Here is a 13,688-nt window from a genome sequence, read left to right as displayed (position 1 = left end):
AAAAGAAGGTATCGTCATGACTCGATCACAAGCTGGCAGGTTTCACTCCTCTACATTGTTTGATTCAGATCATTCCTCATTCTCTTCACTGAAGTTTTAATTTTCCCTTCCCCACCCCAATACAGGGCTTGGTTCTCAGCCCCTTTTGTCCTTACCATCCACATTCATTCATGAGATGCTATGACAAATGCAGTAATTCCTATCCCTTGTCTCCAAGCTTAGTGAGTCACAGGCAGCGAAGCTGACGCTAAAAAGAAATGTCACATCTGGATGAGACTGTTAATTCTACTCAGTGCCTCATCTCAGAGGTGGAAGTTGCTGACTTCAATATTTTGTTTTCGTGCTCTCTTGAGGGAAAGACCTTTCTATACTGGTTTTCACCAGTGACCTGCTAGACCAGTTTCACCAGGGGTAACACAGCCAAAATTTGTGATTCTCACATGAACCTGGGAGGCAGAGGTTGCAGTGAGCCGAGATCACGCCACTGCACTCCAGCCTGGGCAACAGAGCAAGACTCTGCCTTAATTAAGAAAAACAACAACAAACATCCCACAAAATTTGTGATTCTTTTTCCTCCTGTTTCTACTTACTCATAATAGTAATGACAGTAACTGCAACAGTACTCGGCTATCATTTATAAAGCGTCTACAAGGCACCAAACACAGAACTCGGTACTCCACATCTATTATCCTGCATTTTCATAACTTTACAAGGTATTAATAGATATTATTGCCCTTACTTTGCAAATGTATAAGTCTCATGGAAATTAAGTTCTTTGCCCAAAGCTGCCTGGCTAAAAAGAAGCAAAGCCTTGACTCAAACCCGGGTCTGTCTCACTCCAATATTCATGTTCTTCCCACCTCTCTGTGAAGAGATAGTATGTCTTTTTTGGGGTGTTGATTTCTGACAATTTTGATAAATAAAATCAAAAAGGGAAAGAGAATTTCCTGGAATAGGCGGTTGTCTTGCTCTAAAAATAAAAGGGAAGGAAAACAGAAAAAGATATTATCTTAAAACCTGTTAACTTTACTCAGAAATTTAGTGAGAATAAATTATAAAGTCAAATCTAATTTCTGAGGGGAAACCACAGATAACATAGATACAAACATATTTATGTGACCTTAGGTAAATCTTCTAAACTCTGAGCCTCAGTTTTCTTATCTACAAATGGGAGAATCAAGGCATCCCCCCACAAGCAGTGGCTCATCAGCTCACTTGGAAAATGCAGTCATCTTCTCAGAGTTTTCTTTCCTCCCTCCCTCCCTCCCTCCCTCCCTCCCTTCCTTCCTTCCTCCCTTCCTCCCTTCCTCCCTTCCTCCCTTCCTCCCTTCCTCCTTTCCTCCTTTCCTCCCTTCCTCCCTCCTTCCCTCCCTCCTTCCTCTCCTCCTCTCTCCTCTCCTCCCCTCTCCTTCCCTCCTCTCTCCTCTCCTCCCCTCTCCTTCCCTCCCCTCCCCTCTCTTCCCCTCTCCTCCCCTCTCCTCCCCTTTCCTCCCCTCCCTTCTCCTCTCCTTTCGAAACCAACATCGAAACGTCTTTCCCTCAAGAGACCACAAAAACAAAATATTGAAGTCAGCAACTTCCACATCTGAGATGAGGCATTGAGTAAAATCAACAGTTTCATCCAGGTGTGACATTTCTTTTTAGCACCTTTTTTCTCTCTCTCTCTTTCTTTCTTTCCTTTTCTTTCTTTCTTTCTTTCTTTCTTTCTTTCTTTCTTTCTTTCTTTCTTTCTTTCTCTTTCTTTCTTTCTTTCCTTCTTTTCTTTCTTTCTTTCTTTTTTTCTTTCTTTCTTCTTTCTTTCTTTCTTTTTCTCTCTCTCTCTCTTTGTCTCTCTGTCTCTCTCTTTCTGTCTTCTCTCTGTCTCTCTCTCTCTGTCTCTCTCTCTCTCTCTCTTTGTCGACAGGGTCTCATTCTGTTGTGCAGTGGCATGATCATGGCTCACAGCAGCCTTGAACTCCTGGGCTCAAGTGATCCTCCTGCCTCAGCCTCGGAAGTAGCTGGGACTATAGGTGCATGCCACCACACCCAGCTAATATAATTTTTTTTTTTTTTGTAAAGACAGGGGTCTTGCTATGTTGCCCAGACTGGCCTCAAACTCCTGGGTTCAAGTGCTCCTCCCACCACAGCCTTCCAAAGTGCTGGTGTTACAGGTGTAAGTCACTGCACCCAGCTCAAAGATTTTCTTAAATGAATGTAAAGTTGAAGATGCATGATTCTAATGGCTAACTTAGATCTACAAAATGCTTTGTAGTTTACAAAGTTCACTTATGTCCATTCTTATATAATTCTCCTGATAATCCCTTGAGGAAGGTGTTCTCATAACTAGGATCTTAGCTAACAACAGATCAGCGAATGTCGACTGAATGCCTACTGTATGCCAGGTTATTCTTGAATCTGAATAGAATACCGAGTTGACTAGAATAGGGATTCCATGCGACTTTTGTTTTATTTTTATTATTTTCCCATAATGAATTTATCACTAGAAACAATGATCTTGGCTGGCGAGTTGGCTCACACCTGTAATCCTAGCACTTTTAGAGGCCAAGGCAGGCGGATCACTTGAGGTCAGGAGTTTGAGACCAGCCTGGCCAACATGGTGAAACCCCGTCTCTACTAAAAATACAAAACTAGCTGGGTGTGGTGGTGGGCTCCTGTTAATCCCAGCTACTCAGGAAGCTGAGACAGGAGAATTGCTTGAACTGGGAGGCGGAGGTTGCAATGAGCTAAGATTGTGCCACTGCACTCCCAGCCTGGGCAACAGAGCAAGACTTTGTCTCAAAAAAAAAAAAAAAATAGAAAAGATTATCTTGGCCGGGCACAATGGCTCATGCCTGTAATCCCAGCACTTTGGGAGGCCAAGGCTTGTGGATCACCTGAGGTCAGGAGTTCAAGACCAGCCTGGCCAATATGGTGAAACCCCATCTCTACTAAAAATACAAAAATTAGCTGGGCATGGTAGCAGATGACTGTAATCCCAGCTACTCAGGAGGCTGAGGCATGAGAATCACGTGAGCCCAAGAGGCGGAAGTTGCAGTGAGCCGAGATGGCACCAATGCACTCCAGCCTAGGCGACGAGTGAAACTCCATCTCAAAAAAAAAAAAAAAAAGGAAAGAAAGAAAAGAAAAGATTGTCTTATCTCTCATCCAAAGAAAGACAAGACAAGAAAAAACAAAAAAAGTCAGACCATGCCTCCTCAAGGAAATCAAGTCTAGTGGAAAAGGCAGATGTGCGTAGTAAACCAACCCACGGGACAGATCACAGGAAGTTTTATCAAAGAAGTACAGACAGATGGGCAATGAATTTGGCCTCTAGGAGCAGGAGGCCTTTAAATGCCCTGTGAATCCCTGTCCTGCCTGCCTCACAGAGTGGTGTCAAAGTTCCATAAAATGGATAAAAGCTCTCAAGTCTTGCACATCTGTAAAGGATTGTGATGATTTTTGCACATGTTTCCTAGCAGAGTTGGGAGTGTTGGGAATTCTATTTTGCTGGGGCACCTGTGTTGTGCCAGGATGTCTAAGGATTGTCTTCTGAGTGATTTTGCGAGTCCTTGAATTCACATTAGCATGGCAGCCCACAAGCAGCAAGTTCAGCTCTCCCACTGTATTGACTTTTACTCCCATTCCCTTCTCGTCCCCTTCCCTCCACCTTCTGTGTTATACTATCTTCTTCCTTCTTCTCTCTTCCTATGCATCTCTTGTGTCTTTTTTTCCTTTTCTTCATACTATGTTGGGATCTCCAAGGCCACCCCCAGGTTCACTGCTTCACTAGGAGATGTCACAAGACTCAGTATACAGTTGTACTCACAGCTGTGATTTGTGTGTGTGTGTGTGTGTGTGTGTGTGTGGTGTGAGATGGAGTCTCGCCTGTGTGTGTGTGTGTGCGCGCGTGCGTGTGCGTGTGTGTGTGTGTGTGTGATGGGTCCTAGTGATAATTTTGCTATAAAGATGCCTTGTCCAGAAAAGAGTTGTCATAGCAGGCTTGAGACTGCTGTTCCTAGAAAAACCTGCGCATGAGCTTGGCTTTTTTCTTTTTTTCAGAATGCAGTGCTGTGATGTTGGCTCACTACAACCTCCACCTCCCAGGTTCAAGCAATTCTCCTGCCTCAGCCTCCCAAGTAGCTGGAACTACAGGTGTGTGCTGCCATGCCGGCTAATTTTTGTATTTTTAGTAAAGACGAGGTTTCACCATGTTGGCTAGGCTGTTCTCAAACTCCTGACTTCAGGTGATCCACCTGCCTTGGCCTCCCGAAGAGCTGGGATTACAGGTGTGAACTACTGTGCCCAACCACAGCTGTGACTTATTACAGGGAACAGGTACAAAGCAAAATCCATAAAGAGAGAAGGGGATGGGGCAAAGAGAGGAAACCAGGCCCAAGCATTTAGAAGTCTTCTCCTGGTAAAGTCACACAGGACATGCTTAATTCCTCCAGCAACAAATTGTGACAACACATGTCAAATATTGTCTACCAGGGAAACTGATCAGAGGCTCAGTGCCCAAGGTTTCTTCTGGGGGATGGTCACATAGGCCCCCTCTGCCTACCATGTACAAAAATTCTGGATTTCCGGAAAGAAAACAGGTGTTCAGCAAAAACCACATTGTTTGTACAAATGGTTTAGTGCAGTGAGCCACTCTGATCGCATGGGGAATGGTGAGAACCCTCCCCAAATTTATGTTCCCAAATGCCAATCAAAAGCCAAATTTGGCAGGGTGAAGTGACTCATACCTGTAATCCTGGCATTTAGGGAGGCCAAGACCAGTGGATCTCTTAAGTCCAGGAGTTCAAGACCAGCCTGGGCAACATGGCAAAAATACATCTCTACAAAAAATACAAAAATTAGCTGGACGTGGTGGTGCAAACCTGTAGTCCCAGCTACTCGGGAGGCAGAGGTGGGAGGATTGCTTGAGCCTAGGAGGTGGAGGTTGCAGTCAGCCAAGATCACACCATGTGCTCCAAAACTGAAAAAAAAAAAAAAAAAGCCAAACTTAGAAGCAGATCTTTCTAAGAATGGCAGTCTCAGACCTACTATGCCAACTTTTTTCTGGACAAGGCATCTTTATAGTGAAATTATCACTACGACCCATCAGCAGGATGAGACCAACCTGTGGTACTGATCATGTCAGTTATATGCCTTTTAGGGGCCCTGTACTTAGCCAGTTAAAACAAATCCCATCAGCCATAAAGATCTTTAAAGGTAAACTTTAAAGTCTTTTTACGAACCTTTTTTACCTGACCCAAGGCAGCAATTCAGGCACGGTGCAGCTATGTCTAGTAAGCTGAAGCTGACCTGAATCTCTTCCAGGGCTAATAAGGCAGTGCTGTCACAGGAGAATACACACACAGGAAGTCCAGCCCCAGAGGGCACATATTGTACCCCTGGAAACAAAGAGTTGACAATTACTGGAGCACCCCAAGCTGCATACATTAGCGGAACAGGTTGACAAGGCCCCCAGTGTGACCTCCCATCGTAGGAATCCCACCGTGGGCTTCCAGCTTCATCCCATTAATTCAGTTCAGTCCTTGGTTTCACAGGGACTGCCCGAGGCTGTCAGTTACGAACGGCTTGCTTGTCTGTGACACGAGTTCGCCTGCCTCCTGAGTGTGCAGGACCTCTGGGGGTGTTCTGTGCAGGAAGTGGAGGTGTCGGGGCACCCCCTGCTGCTCAGCGTGTCAGAGTTCAGAGCTCTCCCAGACCTGGGAAAGACAGCACGGGGAGGTTTCCCTTCAGAAAGAAAGGAAAGCTTCCGGAAGCAGGTCTGAAAGACAAAAGGACACTAAGGCCCTCCCGCTCGCCTGCACCTCCCAGGGTACTAGGGTTTCTGTCATCTCTCTGTTGTTTCAAAATCGGGTGTGCCGCATTCAACCATCGTAAATTTACATTTTAAAAACCATCCCCTGCTGTCATCCAGACCTCTCACCTGGAAGGGCTGTATGCAAGAGGGACAAAAGCATTCTCATCAAAAAGCATTTTTATATAACTTAACCAGAAAGGTACATCATGTTCTGGAACGGGTCAAGGATGGAATCCTGAATTTTCAAAAATTTTCAAAATGGGTTTATATAACCTCCCATCCCTTTTATCCTGAGCAGCCTGGAAAAAATCACTCACCTGCTGGGCACAGCTGCAGTTAGTAACCAGAGCGCCTCACTAAGGTGTGTGTCCCAGGACAGAGAGGCATACACAACAATCAGCAGCAGTGAGGCATCTCCAAGAGGGGGTCAAGGGTCGACCTGTCAGGAGTGAGGGAAGGGGCCATGGGCCCTGTGAGGTGCCCTCCCCTGCCTGCAGCTTTCAGCAGTAATCTCAAGTTAGACTGCAAGTGGTCTCTATCAGAAATACAGAGGCCTGTCTGCCACCTAATTTCAGATGGTCCCATCATAGTGTAAGCCCTTTGCTGTGGACATTTGTATGGGATCCAGACTGTTCAGCCAGAAGGTTCTCATAGTTTAGGACCCCAAAGAGATGTCCCGTGTCTATAGCAATCCCAGAGTCAAAGTCAAGCGTGTACCTGCTTTCATCTCGGCACAGCGAGAGCAGAGGCTGAACTAGCCAATGGCAGACGGCATCAGGTTTCAGCTCCCTGGAGCCCAGGCAGTTAGGGGTAGACAAAGCAAGATTCCAAAAAACCCAAGGGTATTTGACTGCAAAAAAGGCGACATGGGAGGGCCAAATGGCTGTGTTCCAAGTCCCAGTGGCATGCCAGGCTTTCCTAAACCCTCTGTCTCCATGCCACTCTCATAGTCCAAGTTGACCCACAGCAGGCTGGAAAATTATCAGCCTGTAAGGATCAGATTTCACAACCTGATATGATTTATAGGAGCTCATTAGCAATTAAAGCCTGCTTTTTAAAATCCCAAAAGGTGTTTTTATCTGGTGAATGGCTCTTTTCATATTGATTGCCTTTTCCTAGAGGCTCTGATTGGCAAACATGGTAGTAAAAATCCTCACTATGAAGACTTACTCTATTTCTAATAAATTTAAACTCTTTTGAGTTTAAATTTAATTTGCAGCTGGGCACAGTGGCTCACGCCTATAATCCCAGCACTTTGGGAGGCCGAGGCAGATGGATCACGAGGTGAGGAGTTCGAGACCAGCCTGACCAACAAGGTGAATCCCCATCTCTACTAAAAATACAAAAATTAACTGAGTGTGGTGGCACGTGCCTGTAATCCCAGCTACTCAGGAGGCTGAGGCAGGAGAATCGCTTGAACCAGGGAGGCGGAGGTTGTAGTGAGCCAAAATCGTGCCACTGCACTCCAGCCTAGGCAAGAGAGCGAGGCTCCGTCTCAATAAAAAAATAAATAGATTTAATTTGCTCACCAGTGGCAAAAACCAACAGTGTCCCATCAATATATAATTCCTTTTGCAGCTTTTCCCAATTGGGATGGTCATGCTAGTGTTTATGAAATTACAAAGCCTATAACACTTTTCACCCATACAATCAGATGCAATAGCCACAAATACAAAGCCATTAAAAGCAATAAACTTTTTTCTCATTGCATATTTACTCAAACCCTTAGCAGTAAATTCAGCGTTTACAGCTGCCAGGAGCTCTGGCTGGCATGCAAGAAGGGAAAGGTGTATTGAAATGGCTGCAACCCCCTCAACCCTATCTGCTTCTGCTCTGCTGTATCTAAGTGCTGCTCCTGGGAACTGATTGTTTTTCCTCCCACCTGAAGAAGAGAGTGATGTAAATTTTTAACATCTTTGGTCCAAAGCTCACCTTTTGGGATGGCTGGGGCCCTTTCTCCTCCCACCTGGAGGATAGAACAAAATCAAAGACATCGAGCAGGCTGAGCTTTGTTCCCTTTGCATTAGCCAGCACTGCCAAAAGCAGCCAGGGTGTCCAGCAAGCCAGTTCTTTCTGGGATTGAAGCGATCATTTTCAAATGTTACCGGTAACCTTTACCTCTTGGAACGGCCAGTAGTTCAGCTGGCGTTTCACATTGTTCATACCCACAGATTTTCTGCTCTTTCATCCTTCCTTTTCTCAAACGGCACTTTCACCATATTTCAGAGCCAAGGTCCTTCTAGTGAGGTCTACTTATGATGCTCTGTGCCAGGGGTCCCCAGGACCACCCCAGGTTCAGTGGCTCACTAGGAGGATTCCCAGGACTCAGCATGTCATCGAACTCACAGCATGATTTATGACAGTCAAAGGATACCAAGCAAAATCAGGAAACAGAAAAGCTGCATGGGCCAAAGTCGGGAGGAAACCAGGTGCAAACTTCCAGTTTTCTCCTGGTGGAGACACGTAAGGACACGCTTAATTCCTCCAGCAACAAACTGTGACAGCATCTGTGAAATGTTGCCTTCCAGAGAAATTTGTCTGAGCCTGGGGTTCCCAAGGTTTTTATCTGATCTGTCAGGTAGGCACCTCTACCCAGCACATGCTAAAAATTCCAGACTCCCAGAAGGAACGCAGATGTTCAGAATAAACTGCATTGTTTGTACAAACAGTTTAGCACAGTGAGTCACTGTTGTCACTTAGAGAATGGTGGAAACCCTTCCAAAATCTTAAGTTACCAGATATCAGCCCAGGGCCATCCTTACCAGCAGGACTTTCTAAGGATAACAGTCTCCAGTATGGTAAGTTAATTCTTTTCTACACACATATCTATGTTAACTCTGTTCTACACACATATCTTTTTTATTATTATTATACTTTAAGTTCTGGAGTACACGTATAGAACGTGCAGGTTTATTACATAGGTATGCACGTGCCATGGTGGTTTGCTGCATCCATCACCCCGTCATCTACATTACGTATTTCTCCTAACGCATCCCTCCCCCTGCTGTCCCTCCCCTAGGCCCCCACCTGCCAATAGGCCTGATTGTATGATGTTCCCCTCCCTGTGTCCATGTGTTCTGATTGTTCAATACCCACTTATGAGTGAGAACACGGGGTGTTTGGTTTTCTGTTCTTGTGTCAGTTTGCTGAGAATGATGGTTTCCAGCTTCATCCATGTCCCTGCAAAGGACGTGAACTCATCCTTTTTTATGGCTGCATAGTATTCCATGGTGTATATGTGTCACATTTTCTTTATCCAGTCTGTCATTGATGGGCATTTGGGTTGGTTCCAAGTCTTTGCTATTGTGAACAGTGTGAATAAACATACATGTGCATGTGTTTTTCTAATAGAATGATTTATAATCTTTTGAGTATAAACCTAGTAATGGGCATAATTACTAGGTTTATACCCATGCTGGGTGAAATGATATTTCTGTTTCCTTTAGATCCTTGAGGAATTGCCACGGTCTCGCTCTGTCCTCCAGGCTGGAGTGCAGAGGCATGATCTTGGCTTACTCTAACCTCTGCCTCCTGGGTTCTTGTGCCTCAGTCTTCCTGAGTAGCTAGGATTGCAGGTGTGCACCATCACGCCCAATTAATTTTTTGTATTTTTAGTAGAGAAAGGGTTTCACCATGTTGGCCAGGCTGGTCTCGAACTGCCAGCCTCAAGGGATCCGCCCACCTCAGCCTCCCAAACTGCTGGAATTACAGGCATGCGCCACCACACCTGGCCTTTTACACACATATATCTAAAAAGAAAGGCAAGTGAATGGGAAAATAGAGAAGAAAAGAAAAAAGTAACATTAAAAAAAGAGTGACACTGAAAAGGAAAAGAAAATATTGAGGGTTTTTTTGTTTTGTTTTGTTTTTTAAAGACGGTTTTCACCATGTTGGTCGGGCTGGTCTTGAACTCCTGACCTCAGGTGATCCGCCCACCGTGGCCTCCAAAGTGCTTGGTTTACAGGAGTGAGCCACCACACCCGGCCATATTGAGGGTTTTTAAAAAATGGTAGAGAAAACAAATTGTTGTATGATAATGTCATAAGAAGTAACAATAAATACACAAAATCATGAAATGTTCTGAACTTGTGCTTTGAGGAGATCAATACTTTGTTCCAGACTCTGGATGCAAGACAGTGCCACCAACGTATTTAGCATACTGTATGTTTTTGTTTTTGTTTTTTGAGACAGACTCTTGCTCTATCGCTCAGGCTGGAGTTAAGTGGCACAATCTTGGCTCACTGCAACCTCCACCTCACAGGTTCAAATGATTCTCCAGCCTCAGCCTCCCGAGTAGCTGGGATTACAGGCATTCGCCACAACACCCAGCTAACATTTGTATTTTTTAGTAGAGACGGAATTTTACCGTGTTAGCCAGTCTGGTCTTGAACTCTTGGGCTCAGGTGATCCACCTGCCTTGGCGTCCCAGAGTGTGCTGGGATTATAGGCATGAGCCACTGCACTTGGCCACACACGAACCCTATGTTCTTTCTTTCTTTCCTTCCTTCCTTCTTTCTTTTCTTTTCTTTTCTTCTTTCTTTCTTTCTTTTTTTTTTCTTTCTTTCTTTCTTTTTCTTTCTTTCTTTCTTTCTTCCTTTTTCTTTCTTTCTTTCCTTTTTCTTCTTTCTCTTTCTTTCTCTTTCTTTCTTTCTTTCTTTCTTTCTTTCTTCCTTTCTTCTTCTTTCTTTTTTCTCTCTCTCTCTTTTCTTTTCTTTTTTCAGAGATGGGATCTGGCTATATTGCCCAGACTGGTCTCAAACTCCTGGGTTCATGCAATCCCCCTGCCTCAGCCTCTCAAAGTGTTGGGATTATAAGCATGAGCTACTACATCCAGCCTATTTTAACTTTTTAAAGTAGAAAAATTCTTTATTCAAAATGAAGCCTTACTTAGAAGCCCAATTAAGACTCAGAAATTGAGCCACTGTGAGCCTAGTGGGTCTGGGGTCATCACCCTGCTTCTCCATACTCTTGAGGTTCCCTGAAGCACAAGTGAAAACCACTGATTTAGTATAATCTCTCTTATTTTTCAGATGATGGAACCAAGGCCTGGCTAACTAAAGTTTCATAGTCTTAGAAATAGAACCCATTTATTTGGAGTCCCAGTTCATTTTGTTCTGTTTATTTTGTTTGTTTGTTTGTTTTGTTTTGTTTTTGTTTTTGAGACAGACTCTCACTCCATTGCCCAGGCTGGAGTGCAGTGGCACAATCACGTCTCACTGTAACCTCTGTCTTCTGAGTTCAAGCGATTCTCCTGCTTCAACCTCACAAGTAGCTGGGATTACAGGCATCTGCCACTACACCCAGTTAATTTTTGTATTTTCAGTAGAGATGGGGTTTCACCATGTTGTCCAAGCTGGTCTCGAACTCCTGATCTCAGGTGATCCACCCGCTTCAGCCTCCCAAAGTATTGGGATTATAGGCGTGAGCCACCACACCCAGCCTCATTTTGTTCTTGTGTTATTTTCAGTAAATCCTAGTGTCCCTGGAAGAAAATGGGTGAAAGCCAACATTTCCTGGTAATCTCTAGTTAGTACATTTATTATTCTTAAGACAGATTTTTTTTTAAAAAAGACAAACAAATGATCTGGCTTTTAGAAAATTCTCCAAAGTAAGCCATGCCGTTGCATCTCATTATGGACCATCAGCCTGTTCTTTTTGTTTAGAGATAGTTTCTTGCTCTGTTTCCCAGGCTGGAGTTCACTGGTGCAATTATTGGTCACTGAGCCTTGAATTCCTGGGCTTAAGCAATCCTGCCACCTCAGCCTCCCAAGTAGCTGAGACTACAGGCACACACCACCACATGGGGCACTAATTTTTTTATTTTTGTAGAGACAGGATCTCACTGTGTTGCCCCAGCTGGTCTCAAACTCCTGGGCTCAAGTGATCCTCTTGCCTTGGGCTCCCCAAGTGCTAGAATTACAGACTCGAACCACTGTACCCAACCCAGACTGTTCTTTAGGGTCCAGCAGCACATTCTCCTTTAAGCGTTAAGTCCTCTGGCCATCGTGGCCTCTCTTCTACCCTTGTGAGAGTTTGCGCCTTTCCTCCATGACAGCCGTCTACCGTGGTTTTGGGCTGAGGTTGTACACATGCTTATTTTACTTCAAAGGCAGGTACTGTAGCTCCTTTATGCCCTACTCTGTGCAATGCCTCACTGAGTACATTCCAGGTCCAGCTACTGTTGCCTGAATTATATTGAAGTGGATGGGGTTCGCCAGACCTACTGAGTTAACTGGAGAGAGGAGGTTAGAGTCTAGTGAACACTGAGAAGTTGCCTCAAGAAACATCTCTTTTATCTGCTGAGTCTGAGGATGATATTTTAAAAAATTAAGAAAAAACATCTATTCTATGTCCTGTTTAATTTCAGAGCCTAGAAGCTGTTTATAAAATTGATGAGAAAAAAAAATTAGGTTCATTATCTTCTGGTTGTTCTAGTTGGGTTTCACGTGTTTTTGCTGCCTTTTCATAGCTTCTGTCATCTCCAGTTATACCCCTTTCTGTTGTAGTGTTGCTGCAAAGTATATGCTTTGACCAATATAGTTTTTTGCTTTATTCTACTTGAGGTAAAAAATATTTGTGATTTGTGGCTGGGTGCAGTGGCTCACGCCTATAATGTCAGCACTTTTGGGAGGCTGAGGTGGGCAGGTCACTTGAGGTCAGGAGTTCAAGACCAGCCTGGCCAACATGGTGAAACCCGGTCTCTATTCAAAATACAAAACATTAACCAGGTGTGGTGGCAGTTGCCTGTAATTCTGGCTACCCAAGAGGCTGAGAGGGATGAATCACTTGAACCCAGAAGTGGAGGTTGCAGTGAGCTGAGATTGCCACACTGCACTCCTGCCTAGGCAACACAGCAAGACACTCTCAAAAAAAAAAAAAAAATTGTGATTTGCTTTAGAGTTCAATTAACTACAATGTGATATTAGATTTGGAATAGACATCAGAAACCATTGAGTCGAGTGTCCCGCCTAGGTCCCTTCTCTGACACCTTGATAGTTAGACATCTCACCTTTCTGTATGCCCACTATGGACAAGGAACTGACTTACTGTGGGTGCGGCACATTCTAGGGGGTGATAAACTCCAGCTTTTGGAGAACCCTCCTTTCCATTAACTGCAGCTGGCCTTCAGTGCTACGGCCTTGCAGTCTTTGCTCTGTCTTCTGGGACTGCACAGGATACACCGTGTCTCTTATGCAATTTTTATTTGATATTAGGAATATGCAGCTTCCCACCAGCCAATTTTGCTTTAAAATAGGATATTCACTAAAGAGCCTGTGCATTTTGCCAAGGTGGATAGGGTGGTGAGAGGGGACAAATGCCTTGTGACACATTCAGTTCAACCTAATTGTGACCATACATTGTAGTGTTTAAATAAAATAATTTAAAAGATAAGATTCTATGACTCCATTTATGTGAAACTCTAGAGAAGACAAAACTATAGTGAAATTTCTAAAGCAGATCAGTGGTGGCCATGAGTTGGGGAGACGATTGGCTATAGAGAACAAGGGAACTCTTTATAGTAATGGAAATACTGTATATCATCATTGTGGTGGGGGGTATACTACTACGTTACTCTCTCTCTCTCTCTCTCTCTCTCTCTCTATATATATATATATATATATATACACACACACACACACACACACATATATCTATATATCTATCTATCTCTCTCTATATATATATATATTTTTTTTTTGAGAGAGAGAGTCTTGTTCTGTCACCCAGGTTGGAGTGCAGTGGCCTGATCTCAGCTCACTGCAGCCTCCACCTGTCAGGTTCAAGCAATTCTCGTTCCTCAGCCTCTCAAGTAGCTGGGACTACAGGTGTGTGCCACCATGCCTGGCTAATGTGTGTGTGTGTGTGTGTGTGTGTGTGTGTGTGTGTGTGTATTTTT

The 13,688-nt window shown here is 44.2% G+C and overlaps 1 long non-coding RNA gene across 1 annotated transcript in view; it reads left to right on the top strand.

Moving 5' to 3' along the window:
* Window positions 1-13,565: 13,565 nt before the first annotated feature.
* Window positions 13,566-13,688, top strand: part of LOC116563012 — a 1,823-nt gene continuing 1,700 nt past the window's right edge. The window contains exon 1 of the long non-coding RNA XR_004274163.1: window positions 13,566-13,617. This is a non-coding gene — a long non-coding RNA (uncharacterized LOC116563012). The remainder of the gene's footprint in view (window positions 13,618-13,688) is intronic.

The sequence above is a fragment of the Sapajus apella genome, unplaced genomic scaffold (assembly GCF_009761245.1).
Source record: "Sapajus apella isolate SASKATOON/1434 unplaced genomic scaffold, GSC_monkey_1.0 scaffold33, whole genome shotgun sequence".
Lineage (NCBI taxonomy): Eukaryota > Metazoa > Chordata > Mammalia > Primates > Cebidae > Sapajus > Sapajus apella.
Note: the sequence above shows the minus strand (reverse complement) of the source record. Positions and strands in the feature narration are given on the sequence as shown.